Source organism: Mus musculus, chromosome 3, assembly GCF_000001635.26.
Source record: "Mus musculus strain C57BL/6J chromosome 3, GRCm38.p6 C57BL/6J".
Classification (NCBI taxonomy): domain Eukaryota; kingdom Metazoa; phylum Chordata; class Mammalia; order Rodentia; family Muridae; genus Mus; species Mus musculus.
The window spans coordinates 115,279,052-115,296,051 of record NC_000069.6 but is presented as its reverse complement, the minus strand read 5'-3'; positions in this window follow the sequence as shown (position 1 = coordinate 115,296,051).

The window sequence follows — 17,000 nt, the reverse complement described above, 5'->3', positions numbered from 1 at the left end:
CTTCTGTTCTACAGAGTTGCCTCTTTTTCTAGCTTCTGTTCTTTGAGGTAGTCTTTTACTATATATATCCCAGGCTAACTGCAAACCCCAAACTCTCCTCTATCAGATTTTTCTGTGCTGGTAGTAAAAGTGTGTACCATCATGAATAATAGTTATTTTTTTCATTGACTTTGCAAAACTGTCATCTGATGCTACGTTTTTTCAGATTAATTATATGATTATTTTTTATGTCTCTGTTTTTAATTGCAGAATAATATTCCATTACATAAATGTACCACATTTTCTTTATCCATTCTTCAGGTAAGGATAACTAGGTTGTTTCCAGTTTCTGGTTATTAGGGTTAGGATTTATATTTCATGAGTTAAAACACAGAGAATCACAGAGATGACCAACTACCCTCTATAGTCTTGTTTCTCTGAGTGATGACCCTAACATTTCAGGTTCTTTTTTGAACATGAACTTGTTGCTTCTATTTGATGCATATTGACCTTGTTAACACACACTCACATCCTCGCTCTTACACACACACACACACACACACACACACACACACACACACACACACACACACATTGCATCTGATCTCTTCTAGAATTCTTCCTAGAAACCTTTGGTTGTTGAGCGTCTGCCAGCAGTAGTTATTTTCCCTTTGCTTCTTAGTTTATTTTGATAAACATCATGAAGACACATATCATTGATAAACCCAGACTCTAGTGAGATTACAGATAACTATATGCAGGGGAGAAAAACTAGTCATGAAATTTTATTGACAGTAGACTGATTTGCAAGAGAGATATGAGTTCTTTTAGGAGATGGGAGAGACAAATAACTCACAGTGGGTAAAGAGGGATTTGATGTTTTACCTTCAAAACACATGCTGACATTTGATCATTGACCTGGTAGTGAGGCCCTCAGGAGATAATTAGGTGAATGATATGAGCAAATTTATGAAGGGACTGAAGAGTATTCAGTAGGCCTTGTTTCCTTTGATATCTTCCACATTGTAACATCTCATATTTAGCCCCCGTGGAAGATGCTATCCAGGAATCAGAGACTTCTCATTCTGCAGCCATGACTGCTAGTAGTAACCTTAGAGGTACCAAAAGAAATAATATCTGGCAGATGAGTGTTTTCCTCTTTTCAGAATTTGGAAAAAATGGTATATAACTATACTATTAACTCATATTTGGGGTTTCAATGGGCAACTGTTCTGAAAACACTGATTGCATAATTACACATTTATTGGAAATAATAGCAATTATGGGGTTATGTACACAAAGTAAAACTGATAATGCTCCAACATATGTATCCAACAATATGAAGCAATTCTTTGCATATTACAATATAAAGCATGCCACTGGTATATCACACAATCCCACAGGACAAGCAGTTATAGAAAGAGTCAATTGTACCTTAAAAGAGATGCTTATTAAACAAAAAGTGAGAGTAAAATCCTCAGGGACAGACTAAATAATGCTTTGTTAACTCTTAATTTTCTTTATGTTGGTGAAAAAGGAACAACAGAGTTATCGAAAAAACTGAGAAACTAAACCAACCAATATACTATAAGGATGTGTTGACATTAAAATGGAAACCTGCGGTAGTTTTAAAATGGGGACGTGGCTATATTTATGTAACTACAGAGAATGAAAAAGTATTCCAAGAAACTTACAAAAATTAGATCTGACTAGGGAAAGCTTTTTATCAGTTGAGACATGAACGTCTTCAAAAGGCAAACAGCCCAGGTGATTCACTCTCATAGACTGTCTCAGTAATTGATTTCTCCAAATTAAGCATGTAATCAATTTCAAAAGGGCTAGCCCAAATGGTCACAGAAAACACAGACTTAACAGACAACACATAGACTGGACAGAAAATACACAGACTGGACAGATAACACTGAGACTGGGCAATGCAGAAACTTGACAAAAGTGCTACAGCTAGCACTTTTTTAAAATTATTTTCCGGGGCTGGTGAGATGGTTCAGTGGGTAAGAGCACCCGACTGCTCTTCCGAAGATCCGGAGTTCAAATCCCAGCAACCACATGGTGGCTCACAACCATCCGTAACGAGATCTGACTCCCTCTTCTGGAGTGTCTGAAGACAGCTACAATGTACTTAATATGATCAATCAATAAATAAAAAAATACAAAAAAAACCCCTATTTTCCCTCTTTGGGCCACAAACAGGACTTCTTTGCCCCAATTCTTCAGTAAGCCATTATATAAGAAGACTATCTTCCCAATCCCTTAAATTAGGGTGCATGGCTGTGGTCACTTGTTATGTTATAGTTGTTATCTAAGGTGGTAGGTTGTTTTCTTAATTATTATATGGTGATAGAAATTTAATGTTGTTTTGCTTAATTACTATATACTGATAGGGTTGTTTTGTAAGAGTATTGTTTAACTATCTTGTACATAAGCTGTTTGTTTAAGGTGTGATGTAAAGTTCTAGTTTCATGGTTCTTATACTTGTTTCTATTGTGTATAAATTGATAATGTTAGAGAACAGACAATTTTTTAAACAAGAAGAGGAATATGAAGTGGGAGTTTCTGATTTCTTTGGATACTCAGTTGTGTCATTTGATGTTTTTCTGGAAACTATCTTATGAGAGAATGTTTTTGCTGAAGAAGACACTTAGGGGGATATTTGGCTGAAAACAGACACATGGTGTTTTTCTGGAAGCAGCCTGGAAAAAGGATGTAATGTTTTGCTAGAGCAGACACTTGAGAGAACATGTGATGTTTGGAAAGGATGTAAATATAACCTAACAGATAGTGGACGAGGCTGTGTAGTATTGGTAAGCTTTACCATTTCCTGTTGGTCATTGTTGATCTTTGATTATGCTGGTCTTCACTGGTGACATGTTGTAGTAGTCATTTGCTTTGTGACTCTTTGCTGGCCATTGTTTGTCATGACTTCATAGAGAAAAATGCACCAAAAAAACTTCTGGCGGTGTTCTGGTAGCTTCTTCACACTTCTGTGGACTGGGGAAGATTGGCAGTGCCTCGTGGTTTCTTCTGGACTGACCTGCCCTTGCTGAGTTGTAAATGGTGTTCAGGAATGGATTGGGCTGCACCTGCTGATTCATGGGAACTGAGCTGATGGTATCCTCACAATGCAGATTGGTTATGCTCCAAAGACATATTTCTAAACAGGTCCACACCCTCCTCTATCAATCTTTTCTTTCCACTACCTCTTGTGGGTGGTGGGCTAAAAGGGAGGTTAAAGCATTTGAGAACCCTTATTAAAAGTAGGTTTTGAAAAATGTAAGTCTACACATGACCTTTGCCAATACATTGATTGTAGTTTTTGTTTTCAGTCTCTACAGCTATGAAAGAATACATTTCTGCTCTTTATAAGTTACTCCGTGGTACTTAGTTTTTGAAGGTCAGTGTAACTGTGTATTTGCTTACCGCCAATTGCATAGTCTCCACAGTTTCCCAATAGTGACAATCAAATACAAAGATAAAAAGAATTCTAAAATAATACAATTTGTGTTTATGTGAACAAAATTATATAGGAGACAAGTTGATGTTTCCACTTCCAGAGCTACCCAGTGCTCAATCCACACCCTTTCCTTTTCCTTTTCCTTTCCTTTCCTTTCCTTTCCTTTCCTTTCCTTTCCTTTCCTTTCCTTTCTTTTCTTTTCTTTTCTTTTCTTTCCCTTTCTTTTCTTTCCCTTTCTTTTCTTTCCCTTTCTTTTCTTTCCCTTTCTTTCCTTTCTTTCCTTTCTTTCCTTTCCTTTCCTTTCCTTTCCTTTCCTTTCCTTTCCTTTCCTTTCCGTTCCGTTCCGTTCCTTTCCTTTCCTTTCTTTTCCTTTCCCTTTCCCTTTCTCTTTCCCTTTCCCTTTCCCTTTCCTCTTTTCTTCTCTTCTCTTCTCTTTTCTTCTCTTCTCTTCTCTTCTCTTCTCCTCTTTTCTTTTCTTATTGGATATTTTCTTTATTTACATTTCAAATGTTATCTCCTTTCCCTGTTTCTCCTCCAGAAGCCCCCTATCCCAACTTTCTTAAGGCAGCAGGAGTAGACCTGGCAGGGGATTAGAACTCTGGGTCCTAGGCCTCAGCCTCAGGAGCAGCGGGCTCCACCTTGGTTCCAGGACTCCGCCAAACTTAGGAAATTAGTCTGAACAGGTGAGAGTATGCACCACAGAAGCTGACAGCTTCTGGGACCTGCCAAAGCAACACAGCTTCTGGGGAAAGGTCCTGTTGTGGGCCTTCATCTTCGGCCAGGAGGAGGTCCAAACACAAGATATCTGCGCACCTTCCCTGTAAGAGGAGAGCTTGCCAGCAGAGAGTGCTCTGAGCACTGAAACTCAGAGGAGAGAGTCTGTCTCCCAGGTCTGCTGATAGACGGTAACAGAATCACCAGAAACAATCTCTAAACAGAGTCAACTATAACAACTAACTCCAGAGATTACCAGATGGTGAAAGGTAAACGTAGGAATCTTACTAACAGGAACCAAGACCACTCACCATCATCAGGACCCAGCACTCCCACTTCGCCCAGTACAGGGCATCCCAACAAACCCGAAAACCTAGACCTAGATTTAAAAGCATATCTCATGATGATGGTAGAAGACATCAAGAATGACTTTAATAACTCACTTAAAGAAATACAGGCGAACACTGCTAAAGAGTTACAAGTCCTTAAAGAAAAACAGGAAAACACAATCAAACAGGTAGAAGTCCTTACAGAAAAAGAGGAAAACACATCCAAACAGGTGATGGAAATGAACAAAACCATACTAGACCTAAAAGGGGAAGTAGTCACAATAAAGAAAACTCAAAGTGAGGCAACACTGGAGATAGAAACCCTAGGAAAGAAATCTGGAACCATAAATTCAAGCATAAGCAACAGAATACAAGAGATGGAAGAGAGAATATCAGGTGCAGAAGATTCCATAGAGAACATCGGCAAAACAATCAAAGAAAATGGAAAATGCAAAAAAGATCCTACTTCAAAACATCCAGGAAATCCAGGACACAATGAGAAGACCAAACCTACGGATAATAGGGGTGGATGAGAATGAAGATTTTCAACTCAAAGGACCAGCAAATATCTTCAACAAAATCATAGAAGAAAACTTCCCAAACCTAAAGAAAGAGATGGACATGAACATACAAGAAGCATACAGAACTCCAAATAGACTGGACCAGAAAAGAAATTCCTCCCGACACATAATAATCAGAACAACAAATGCACTAAATAAAGTTAGAATACTAAAAGCAGTAAGGGAAAAAGGTCAAGTAACTTATAAAGGCAAGCCAATCAGAATTACACCAGATTTTTCACCAGAGACTATGAAAGCCAGAAGAGCCTGGACAGATGTTATACAGACTCTAAGAGAACACAAATTCCAGCCAAGGCTACTATACCCAGCCAAACTCTCAATACCATAGATGGAGAAACCAAAGTATTCCACGACAAAACCAAATTCACACATTACCTTTCCACGAATCCAGCCCTTCAAAGGATAATAACAGAAAAAAACCAATACAAGGACAGGAACCTTACCCTAGAAAAAACAAGAAGGTAATCCCTCAACAAACCTAAAAGAAGACAGCCACAAAAACAGAATGCCAACTTTAACAACAAAAATAAGGGGAAACAACAATTACTTTTCCTTAATATCTCTTAATATCAATGGTCTCAACTCCCCAATAAAAAGACATAGACTAACAAACTGGCTACACAAACAAGACCCAACATTTTGCTGCTTACAGGAAACTCATCTCAGAGAAAAAGATAGACACTACCTCAGAATGAAAGGCTGGAAAACAATTTTCCAAGCAAATGGTATGAAGAAACAAGCTGGAGTAGCCATCCTAATATCTGATAAGATTGACTTCCAACCCAAAGTCATCAAAAAAGACAAGGAAGGGCACTTCATTCTCATCAAAGGTAAAATCCTCCAAGAGGAACTCTCAATTCTGAATATCTATGCTCCAAATACAAGGGCAGCCACATTAAACTTTAGTAAATCTCAAAGCACACATTGCATCTCACACAATAATAGTGGGAGACTTCAATATATCACTTTCACCAATGGACAGATCATGGAAACTGAAACTAAACAGGGACACAGTGAAACTAACAGAAGTTATGAAACAAATGGATCTGACAGATATCTCCAGAACATTTTATCCTAAAAAAAAGGATATACCTTCTTCTCAGCACCTCATGGTACCTTCTCCAAAATTGACCACATAATAGGTCACAAAACAGGCCTCAACAGATACAAAAATATTGAAATTGTCCCATGCATCCTATCAGATCACCATGCACTAAGGCTGTTCTTCAATAACAAAATAAATAATAGAAAGCCGACATTCACGTGGAAACTGAACAACACTCTTCTCAATGATACCTTGGTCAAGGAAGGAATAAAGAAAGAAATTAAGAACTTCTTAGAGTTCAACGAAAATGAAGCCACTTCATACCCAAACTTATGGGACACAATGAAAGCATTTCTAAAAGGAAAACTCATAGCTCTGAGTGCCTCCAAAAAGAAACTAAAGAGAGCATACATTAGCAGCTTTGACAACACACCTAAAAGCCCTAGAACAAAAGGAAGCAAATTCACCCAAGAAGAGTAGATGGCAGGAAATAATCAAACTCAGGGGCGAAATCAACCAAGTGGAAACAAGAAGAACTATTCAGAGAATCAACCAATCAAGGAGCTGGTTCTTTGAGAAAATCAACAAGATAGACAAACCCTTAGCCAGACTCACTAGAGGGCACAGGGAAAGCATTCTAATTAACAAAATCAGAAATGAAAAGGGAGACATAACAACAGATCCTGAAGAAATCCAAAACAACATCAGATCCTTCTACAAAAGGCTATACTCAACAAAACTGGAAGAACCTGAATGAAATGGAGAAGTTTCTAGACAGATACCAGGTACCAAAGTTGAATCAAGATCAGGTTAATGATCTAAACAGCCCGATATCCCCCAAAGAAATAGAAGCAGTCATTAATAGTCTCCCAACCAAAAAAAGCCCAGGACCAGTTGGGTTTAGTGCAGAGTTCTATCAGACCTTCAAAGAAGATCTAATTCCAGTTCTTCACAAACTATTCCACAAAATAGAAACAGAAGGTACTCTACCCAATTCATTCTATGAAGCTACAATTACTCTGATACCTAAACCACAAAAAGACCCCACAAAGATAGAGAACTTCAGACCAATATCCCTTAAGAATATTGATGCAAAAATCCTCAATAAGGTTCGTGCTAACCGAATCCAAGAACACATCAAAACAATCATCCATCTTGACCAAGTAGGTTTCATCCCAGGGATGCAGGGATGGTTCAATATACGGAAATCCATCAACGTAATCCAGTATATAAACAAACTCAAAGACAAAAACCACATGATCATCTCGTTAGATGCTGAGAAAGCATTTGACAAAATCCAACACCCATTCATGATAAAAGTCCTAGAAAGATCAGGAATTCAAGGCCCATACCTAAACGTGATAAAAGCAATCTACGGCAAACCAGTAGCCAACATCAAAGTAAATGGTGAGAAGCTGGAAGCAATCCCACTAAAATCAGGGACTAGACAAGGCTGTCCACTCTCTCCCTACCTATTCAACATTGTACTTGAAGTCCTAGCTAGAGCAAATTGACAACAAAAGAAGATCAAGGAGATACAAATTGGAAAGGAAGAAGTCAAATTATCACTTTTTGCAGATGATATGATAGTATATATAAGTGACCCTAAAAATTCTACCAGAGAACTCCTAAGCCTGATAAACAGCTTCAGTGAAGTAGCTGGATATAAAATTAAGTCAAACAAGTCAATGGCCTTTCTCTACACAAAGGACAAACAGGCTGAGAAAGAAATTAGGTAAACAGCACCCTTCTCAATAGCCACAAATAATATAAAATACCTAGGCGTGACTCTAAGGAAGTGAAAGATCTGTATGACAAGAACTTCATGTCTCTGAAGAAAGAAATTAAAGAAGATCTCAGAAGATGGAAAGATCCCCCACGCTCATGGATCAGCAGGATCAATATAGTAAAAATGGCTATCTTGCCAAAAACAATCTACAGATTCAATGCAATCCCCATCAAAATTCCAACTCAATTCTTCAACGAATTAGAAAGGGCAATCGGCAGATTCATCTGGAATAAGAAAAAACCTAGGATAGCAAAAACTCTTCTCAAGGATAAAAGAACCTCTGGTGGAATCACCATGCCAGACCTAAAGCTGTACTACAGAGCAATTGTGATAAAAACTGCATGGTACTGGTATAGCGACAGACAAGTAGACCAATGGAACAGAATTGAAGACCCAGAGATGAACCCACACACCTATGGTCACTTAATCTTTGACAAGGGAGCAAAAACCATCCAGTGCAAAAAAGACAGCATTTTCAACAATTGGTGCTGGCACAACTGGCTGTTCTCATGTAGAAGATTGCGAATTGTTCCATTACTATCTCCTTGTACTAAGGTCAAATCTAAGTGGATTAAGGAACTCCACATAAAACCAGAGACACTGAAACTTATAGAGGAGAAAGTAGGGAAAAGCCTCGAAGATATGGGTACAGGGGAAAAATTCCTGAATAGAACAGCAATGGCTTGTGCTGTAAAATCGAGAATCGATAAATGGGACCTCATAAAATTGCAAAGCTTCTGCAAAGCAAAAGACACCGTCAATAAGACAAAAAGACCACCAACAGATTGGGAAAGGATCTTTACCTATCTCAAATCGGACAGGGGACTAATATCCAATATATATAAAGAACTCAAGAAGGTAGACTCCATAAAATCAAATAACCCCATTAAAAAATGGGGCTCAGAACTGAACAAAGATTTCTCACCCGAGGAATACCGAATGGCAGAGAAGCACCTGAAAAAATGTTCAACATCCTTAATCATCAGGGAAATGCAAATCAAAACAACCCTGAGATTCCACCTCACACCAGTCAGAATGGCTAAGATGAAAAATTCAGGTGACAGCAGATCCTGGTGAGGATGTGGAGAAAGAGGAACACTCCTCCATTGTTGGTGGGATTGCAAGCTTGTACAACCACTCTGGAAATCAGTCTGGCAGTTCCTCAGAAAATTGGACATAGTACTACCGGAAGATCCAGCAATACCTCTTCTGGGCATATATCCAGAAGATGCCCAAACCGGTAAGAAGGACACATGCTCCACTATGTTCATAGCAGCCTTATTTAGAATGCCAGAAGCTGGAAAGAACCCAGATGCCCCTCAACAGAGGAATGGATACAGAAAATGTGGTACATTTACACAATGGAGTAGTACTCAGCTATTAAAAAGAATGAATTTATGAAATTCCTAGGCAAATGGATGGACCTGGAGGGCATCATCCTGAGTGAGGTAACCCAATCACAAAGGAACTCTCACAATATGTACTCACTGATAAGTGGATATTAGCCCAGAAACTTAGGATACCCAAGATATAAGATACAATTTGCTAAACACATTAAACTCAAGAGAACGAAGACCAAAGTGTGGACACTTTGCCCCTTCTTAGAATAGGAAACAAAACACTCATGGAAGGAGTTACAGAGACAAAATTTGGAAGTGTGACGAAAGGATGGACCATCTAGTGATTTCCATATCCAGAGATCCATCACATGATCAGCTTCCAAACGCTGACACCATTGCATACACTAGCAAGATTTTGCTGAAAGAACCCAGATATAGCTGTCTCTTGTGAGACTATGCCAGGGCCTAGCAAACACAGAAGTGGATGCTCACAGTCAGCTATTGAATGGACCACAGGGCCCCCAATGGAGGAACTAGAGAAAGCACCCAAGGAACTAAGGGGAACTGCAACCCTATAGGTGGAACAACAATATGAACTAACCAGTACCCCGGAGCTCTTGACTTTAGCTGCATATGTATCAAAAGATGGCCTAGTAGGCCATCAATGCAAAGAGAGGCCCATTGGACTTGCAAACTTTATATGCCCCAGTACAGGGGAACGCCAGGGCTAAAAAGGGGGAGTGGGTGGGTAGTGGAGTGGGGGGGTGGGTATGGGGGACTTTTGGTATAGCATTGGAAATGTAAATGAGCTAAATACCTAATAAAAAATGGAAAAAAAAGAACTCTGAGTCCTATGGCATCCTTTAAAAAAACAAGATAGGGCCAGCAACAGGGCTCAGTGAGGAAAGTTCTTGCTGCTACTTGTGACTGCTTTTGTTCCCCAGAATCCACTGACTCCTGCAGCTTGGCCTCTGATCTCACAGGTGTGAGTATTTTTTTTTCTTTCTTTTTTTTTTTTTTTTTTTTTTTTTTTTTTGTAAGGAACAATAAAGTTTCAGGAAACTGTAAGTCAAAATCAAAGGGCTTTGAATTTCTAGGATAGTCACTGGTCAGAAGGCAACCTATGGGGAAAGTAATGTTAGATAAAAGCTGATAAACAGTTTGCAGTGTAGTTTATTCTCTCTCTGTCTGACATGATGGGGCTCTCGAATATCCTGTGCTTATTAACTTGTATCATGCCTGGTAAAGAATGAAGAGGAGAAACGTTTTCAAGTGAGTGCTCTCCCTTTAGACAAATGGAATAGGCAGATTTATACTGATTTAATTCTCTTCAATTACCTTCAGTTCAAAACAATTTTCCTGCAAAGCAGCATATTTTTGGATGGTATGGTCTGCAGCTCCTAAAATTGAACAGGGAGAGGATGAACAAACACAAACACGGTGGGCAATTTAAAACAATGTTTATAGTCTAAATTTATTACAGTTCAGTGTGTGTGTATGTATATGTATGTGTGTTTGCTGGGCAAGCACATCAGAGGACAACTTGCAGGAGTCAATTTCTTCCATTCTATGGATTCCATGGATTGAATAAAGTTTTCAGGCTTTGCAGCAAGTGCATCCATTGAGCCATCTGTTTTACCAGCCAGAGGAGGAATGAGGAATAGGGGGGGGGGGCACAAGTAGGATCTTTATCAGAGCTCAGAATTTAAAATTTTAATTAGTGGAAGCCATAGTTTTGGAACAAAGTTTAACCAGACTAACAGGCTGGGAGGTAAATGAAGTAGATAGTCATTTTCCTATATGTGTGTTTTTTTTTTTTTTTAAAGGAACATCCTTTGAGTCTTCAAGGTACAAGTTCTAAGTGGCAGAAAACATGGAGGTACCATAAAAGGGGGAAAAGAAATAATAACATTTTCTGTCTTAAGGGAACATTCAGGTGCCTCCACAGAATTCTCTAGAGTAAAGAACAAGATTTCCTAGCTATACAGAGTTGTCTCAAGCAGACACCCTAAAGGGGAACTAGGGCCATCTTAGGAGTATGTCCTTGAAAAGGAAAATTCCAGTGCTGGCTGGAGCCTCAGGGTAAGGCTGGGTCTGATGACATCATTTGTGCTGAATTTGCAGTTTTTAAGGCAGAGTCACAAGAAGTCTCAGCGAACTGTGGCTAGAGTTCCATCAAGGAGAGGATCTTCATTTCAAGGGAGGAACTGATTCAGCACGTGAATGTCTTTGACTGCTGCATGAAAGTCAGTGTGTGAGTGCAAGTGTCACATTCAAGATGGGGAAAGGAGAAAATAATAAATAAGACTACAGACCAGACATTCCCATTGTACACTGTAGTTATTTTCTGATTCGGATAATGAGCCAAACAAGTAACAATTAAGAAAATAGGGACTCAGTGAGTGGTATAGTCCCCATAAATGATGGGGACTTGTGGGGAAGGTGATGTCATTGCCCTTTTGTATCAACCTATTTGATCAGGGATCATCTATAAAAAGTTAGTGTGACCCTGGGCTTGATTCTTTCTCATAGGTATACGAAGGGCTCTAGAAGGCCACAGCATGGCAAACATGTCACCAACAGGTTTTGCCCTCTCTCTCCCTTCCTAAAAAATTATATTACATTCCTAAAGCTAGTCATCAAGTTCTGTTCCCTTATTTGGCCACTGCTGTGCCTGACATTTCTGAGACTGGTCACCAACCATCTGACTATCAAAACAACAACTTTCAACAATCAACATTTTTTACTTTGACTAATCTAATTAAAATACCCAATCAGAACTTACCAACATGTCCTAAATCATTTTAAAACAGACCACCCACTTTTTCCTCTTAAAATGAACACTTGCAAAGCTATTTCCTGCTGTTTCTGCCCTATTCAGACTCAGCCATCTTCTCTCTTTGCCATGCTTAATAAAGGACTTCTTTGTATTGGTTTGTGCTTCGAATTTGGTGTTTGGGTACGGTCTGTGCTTACTGTGAGCTCTAGAGGGGTGCACCCTGTTGTCCAGGGCTCCATTCACTCTGAATACTCAGTGCATCCCTAAGCATGCCGGCTAAGGGTTTTGCCATGCTGTACAGTATATGACTGTCTAGAGAGGAAAGATTTATTTACATTTATATATGACTAATTAAGACACTCTTAGGAATCGAAAGGAATGGGAGAAGAAACCATATGCTTTTCACTTTTAGGCATTTCCCCCATGTGTTAAAGGTGATAGTTTTGTCTTTATGGAGAATTCTAAATTATTCTTATATTCCCCCTCACTTCCCTCAATTTCTTTTAAACTCGGCCTTAAGGGATTTATATACTCACAACAAAATACAGCAAAAAGAAAGAAAAATAAGACAGTGTTCATCCTGAGGCTTAAGTTTGAAGCCAGTTTTCCCCAGCTCTTTAAAAGGCTTAGCTTTTATTCTTCTAAATCCATAAATGCTGAATGCCAGAATTTTAATGTAGAGTTGACCTTGGATCTGGTTTGCAATTGGCTCCCACTTACACAATGACAGCTGAAATAGAGCCCAAGGAGATGAGAGAACTGTATGACGGTATTCAACTGATAAACAGAAAATGATTAAGGAGATGAGGAAGGAAATGGAAAAACATCTTTAAAAAGAAAGCATATATTCACTTTCCTCCATCAGAAGTGCTTACAGCCATGAGGTTGGAGCTGGGTGGAAAAGGACCGCAGTGGTGGTTACACAGATGAGCCAGGCCCACTGCTCTGATGTTTGATGAATCTTGGGAAAATTTCAGGAGGAGGTTGTTCCACATTTGTCTATCTTGCGTATGCTTGCAACCAGTGCTTTCCATCTAAACTTCCACATCTTCTTACAATCACTCATTCCCCCAGAAGACATTTTAGCACAACTTCTGGGAAACATTTGGAGTGTCCTTTCCTTGGAGTCTTGTGGCTTAGCACCAACCTGGCTAGGAAGGGTCCCTCATATCTTTTACTACTAGATAAAAAATATAAATACCTTATTGGTGGTATGAATATTTTATTTATTTGGACTGTAGGAAGGCATTGTAGTGATTCATAACCCTAGAAATGACCAACAGACAGGGAAACATGAAGTATTCAAATATCACTACTTACGCATTTATACATAATAATTTAACCATGTATTCATTGAATTTCTGGTAAAACTGGAATAAGATGAATATTTAGATATCACATATACAGTTGCATTTGAACAATTAAATAATAAATTGTTTGTACTTTATAATAATAAATGCATATTTCTTTTACTTTCACTGTTAAAGCTTTATGCCGTTTTATACAGAGGATGATTTAGATTTGGGTTCCTTTTGCACCTTTATTGAGGTATAATTGACATATGATCTTCATGCTATACAAAGTATTCTGTTCTTATGTATTGTGAAAGAACTGTCACAGCAAAGCTAATTAACAGTTTTATCACTTCATGGTTCTATTAAGAATATCTAAGATCTATGTATCAGTTATATCATGAAAAATAATATTAGCTGTGGTTATCATGCTGGAGACTCCAGGATTTATCATCCTGTTTGACCACTGAGACTTTGTGGGGTTTGTTAGTGTATCCATTTTTCTCTAACTCCCTAACCCAAAGCAGCTGCCGCCCTACTCCATGATTTTGTGAGTTCCACTTTTTACGATTCTGTACATAAGTAAGACTATGCAGCATGATGTTATTGTGTCTGGCTATTTCAGTATGATAAAGTCAGTATTTATCCATGTTATTGAAAATGGCTGGATTCCTTTTAAGACTGATAATATTCCGCTATATGTCTACAAATGGGTCACACTTTCTTCTTCATTTATATTTACATATCCATTGAATAATGTAGCAAGGAATATGGGAATGCATATATGTCTAGAAAATGCTTACTGCATTTTTTTCGTATATTTAGCCAGAAATGGAATAATGGAAACAGATGACAGCTCTATCTTCACTCCTTTCAAGAATATGCAGACTGTTTTATGTGATAGCTGGACGAAATTATATTCTATTGGACAGTCTTTAAGGATTCCCTTCCCCTCATTCTCTCCACTCTCTTACTTCTCCTTTCCTTTTGTGGGTGGGGCAGGAAGCATTCTAAGAGGTGATTGTTGGAGGATATTTGATCACACTGTGAACCCCATGGCTGTATTGTTTATTGGAAAACCCTTTTTCTAGTTGTGGTGTGGTTTCAGCCCTAGCACACACCTTTAATCCAAAAGCTTTCTGGTATTCTAAACAGGATTAAATTAAGTCAGCCATAAAACAAGAGCTGGAGCAAGCAACCAGTTTGAAAGTGCATGAACATAGGAAAAAAACAAAGTGAGAAAGAGGAAGTCAGGAGGATGGATAGAGAGACAAACAGGAAGTAGAGGAAAGGGACATTCAGTTTGAAGGTTTTTTTTTTTTTTTTTTTTTGAGATGGCAGCATGGAGAACTTCCTTTGGGCTAAGGAGGAAGGTCAGCTGCCTGCTTTCTCTGACTCTCTGAGCTAGCAGACTTTCATTCCAGCATCTGTCTCCCGAGTGAGTCTTCACTGGTAAAATTGAATGATTAAGATTTTGTTTCAAATAACAGGTACTAATTGAGTCTGATTTGATCTGAACTTCTCCAGTGGTTGGTAAGGCAGTATATTTTTGTTTTCTCAGATACCTGTTAGGTGATGATATGCCTGTTTTGAGGATAGTCTGGTCAATTACCCATTTGATTTTTAAAAAATATTTATTTATTTATTTATTTATTTATTTATTATATATGAGTACATTTTTGCTGTCTTGAGACACACCAGAAGAGGGCGTCAGATCTCATAACAGATGGTTGTGAGGCACCATGTGGTTGCTGGGAATTGAATTCAGGACCTGTGGAAAAGCAGTCAGTGCTCTTAACCACTGAGCCACCTCTCCCTCCCACCCTTCTGTTTTTTAATTAGGTTACTTTTCCTCTTACTGTTGATTTCCTATACATTTCACTATGGAATTCCTTATCATATATATTTTTTCCATTTCTCCACATTATTACTTTATTTTTTTCTCCTTTTTTATTGAATATTTTCTTTATTTACATTTCAAATGTTTTCCCCTTTCACTTTATTATTTTTCTATGTGGATGCTTTTTAGTTGATAAAATCCAGTTTGTTTCTATTGTTTTTATTTCCTGGGCTTTGAAAGCAAATAGAAATACCATTGCCCAGACCAATGTCAATAGCTTTTCTCTATTTCTTTTTCTATTTACTTTGACAGTTTATATCATAGTATATGCTTTTAAATATTTTTTGATGCTTTTTGCTTGTTCTATGAAGTAAGGTTGCAGGTTCTAGTTCTATTTATATCTATCATTCTCAAAATTACTGATTCAAGAGGCGTGTGTCCCTCTTATGTATTCTTGGCACTCTTGTTGAGGACCAATTGACAATGGATGCATTCATTTATTCCTGTAATACACTCTCCTCCATTGTTCCTGTACCATTCTGTTCAGATTGGTACACTTTTGCAATACATTCTGTGATGAGGTATTTTGCAGACTCTAGCTTTTGTTTTGTTTTAGCTCAAACACTTTATGGTTCCATATAAATTTTATGATTGCCATTGTTTTTATATGTCTGAAAAGTATTGTGAACATGTTAATCCCTTTTGGTTGGATGGGGATTTTAAGACTATAAATTCTCCCAATCCATATACATGTATTTTTATTAATTTTTGTTCCTCAATTTTCTTCTTCAGTTTCTCAATTTATGTGTATAGCTTTTTTTTTACCTGCATAACTTATTTAATTCCTATGTATTACATTTTAACTCTTATTGTTCATTAGACTATAAGTCTTAAACTGGTACTAGGCTGAGTCTAGAGCCTGAGATCCATGGGACCATTCTGGTATAAAAATTCACTGGGTTAAGCTTGCTTATGGCTCCATTGCAAAGTTATATATTCCTTTTCTCTCTGTGCATTGCACATGTGAACTTGGGGAATTTGTGACAGACATGATAACTCCTACCCTCCTGGAATTGTTTTTTTTATTTGTTTACATTTTTTGTTGTTTTGTTTTGTTTCTTTGAGACAGGGTTTCTCTATGTAGCCCTGGCTGTCCTAAAACTCACTCTGTAGACCAGGCTGGCCTTGAACTCAGAAATTCTCCTGCCTCTGCCTTCCAAGTGCTGGGATTAAAGGCATGGGTCACCATGGCCAGCCTTGTTTACATTTTTAAAAATTTGTGATTATTATATAGTCACAACATTTTTCTCTATTCCCTTTCTTCCCTCCATATCCTTCTCTATAACTTTCTTTGCTCTCTTTTTAAATTCTTGGCCTATTCTTTCATTAATTACTATTGTATGCATATATGTAAGTATATATACATATATATTACTAAATATAATTTGTTCAGTCTGCATAATACTACTTGTACATATGCTTTCAGGTTTGATCATTTTAGGATTTCTTACCACAAAGAAATGAGAACACGGATACATTCACCCTTATTTGAACATTATGTGTGTGTGTGTGTATATATATATATATATATATATATATATATGTTTGTGTGTGTATATACACATATATATCATATGATATATATGTGTATATAACCATATTATATACATATGGGCTAAGAATTTAAAAGAGAGCAAAGAAAGTTACAGAGAGTGGTCTGGAGGGAAGGAAGGAAAGGGAGAAATGTTGTGATTATATTATAATATATATAATGCCTCATAAATAAATATAAGTTTTATGTTTCAGTCAGAAAAAAAGACCTTGCACAAAAGTCAACAAT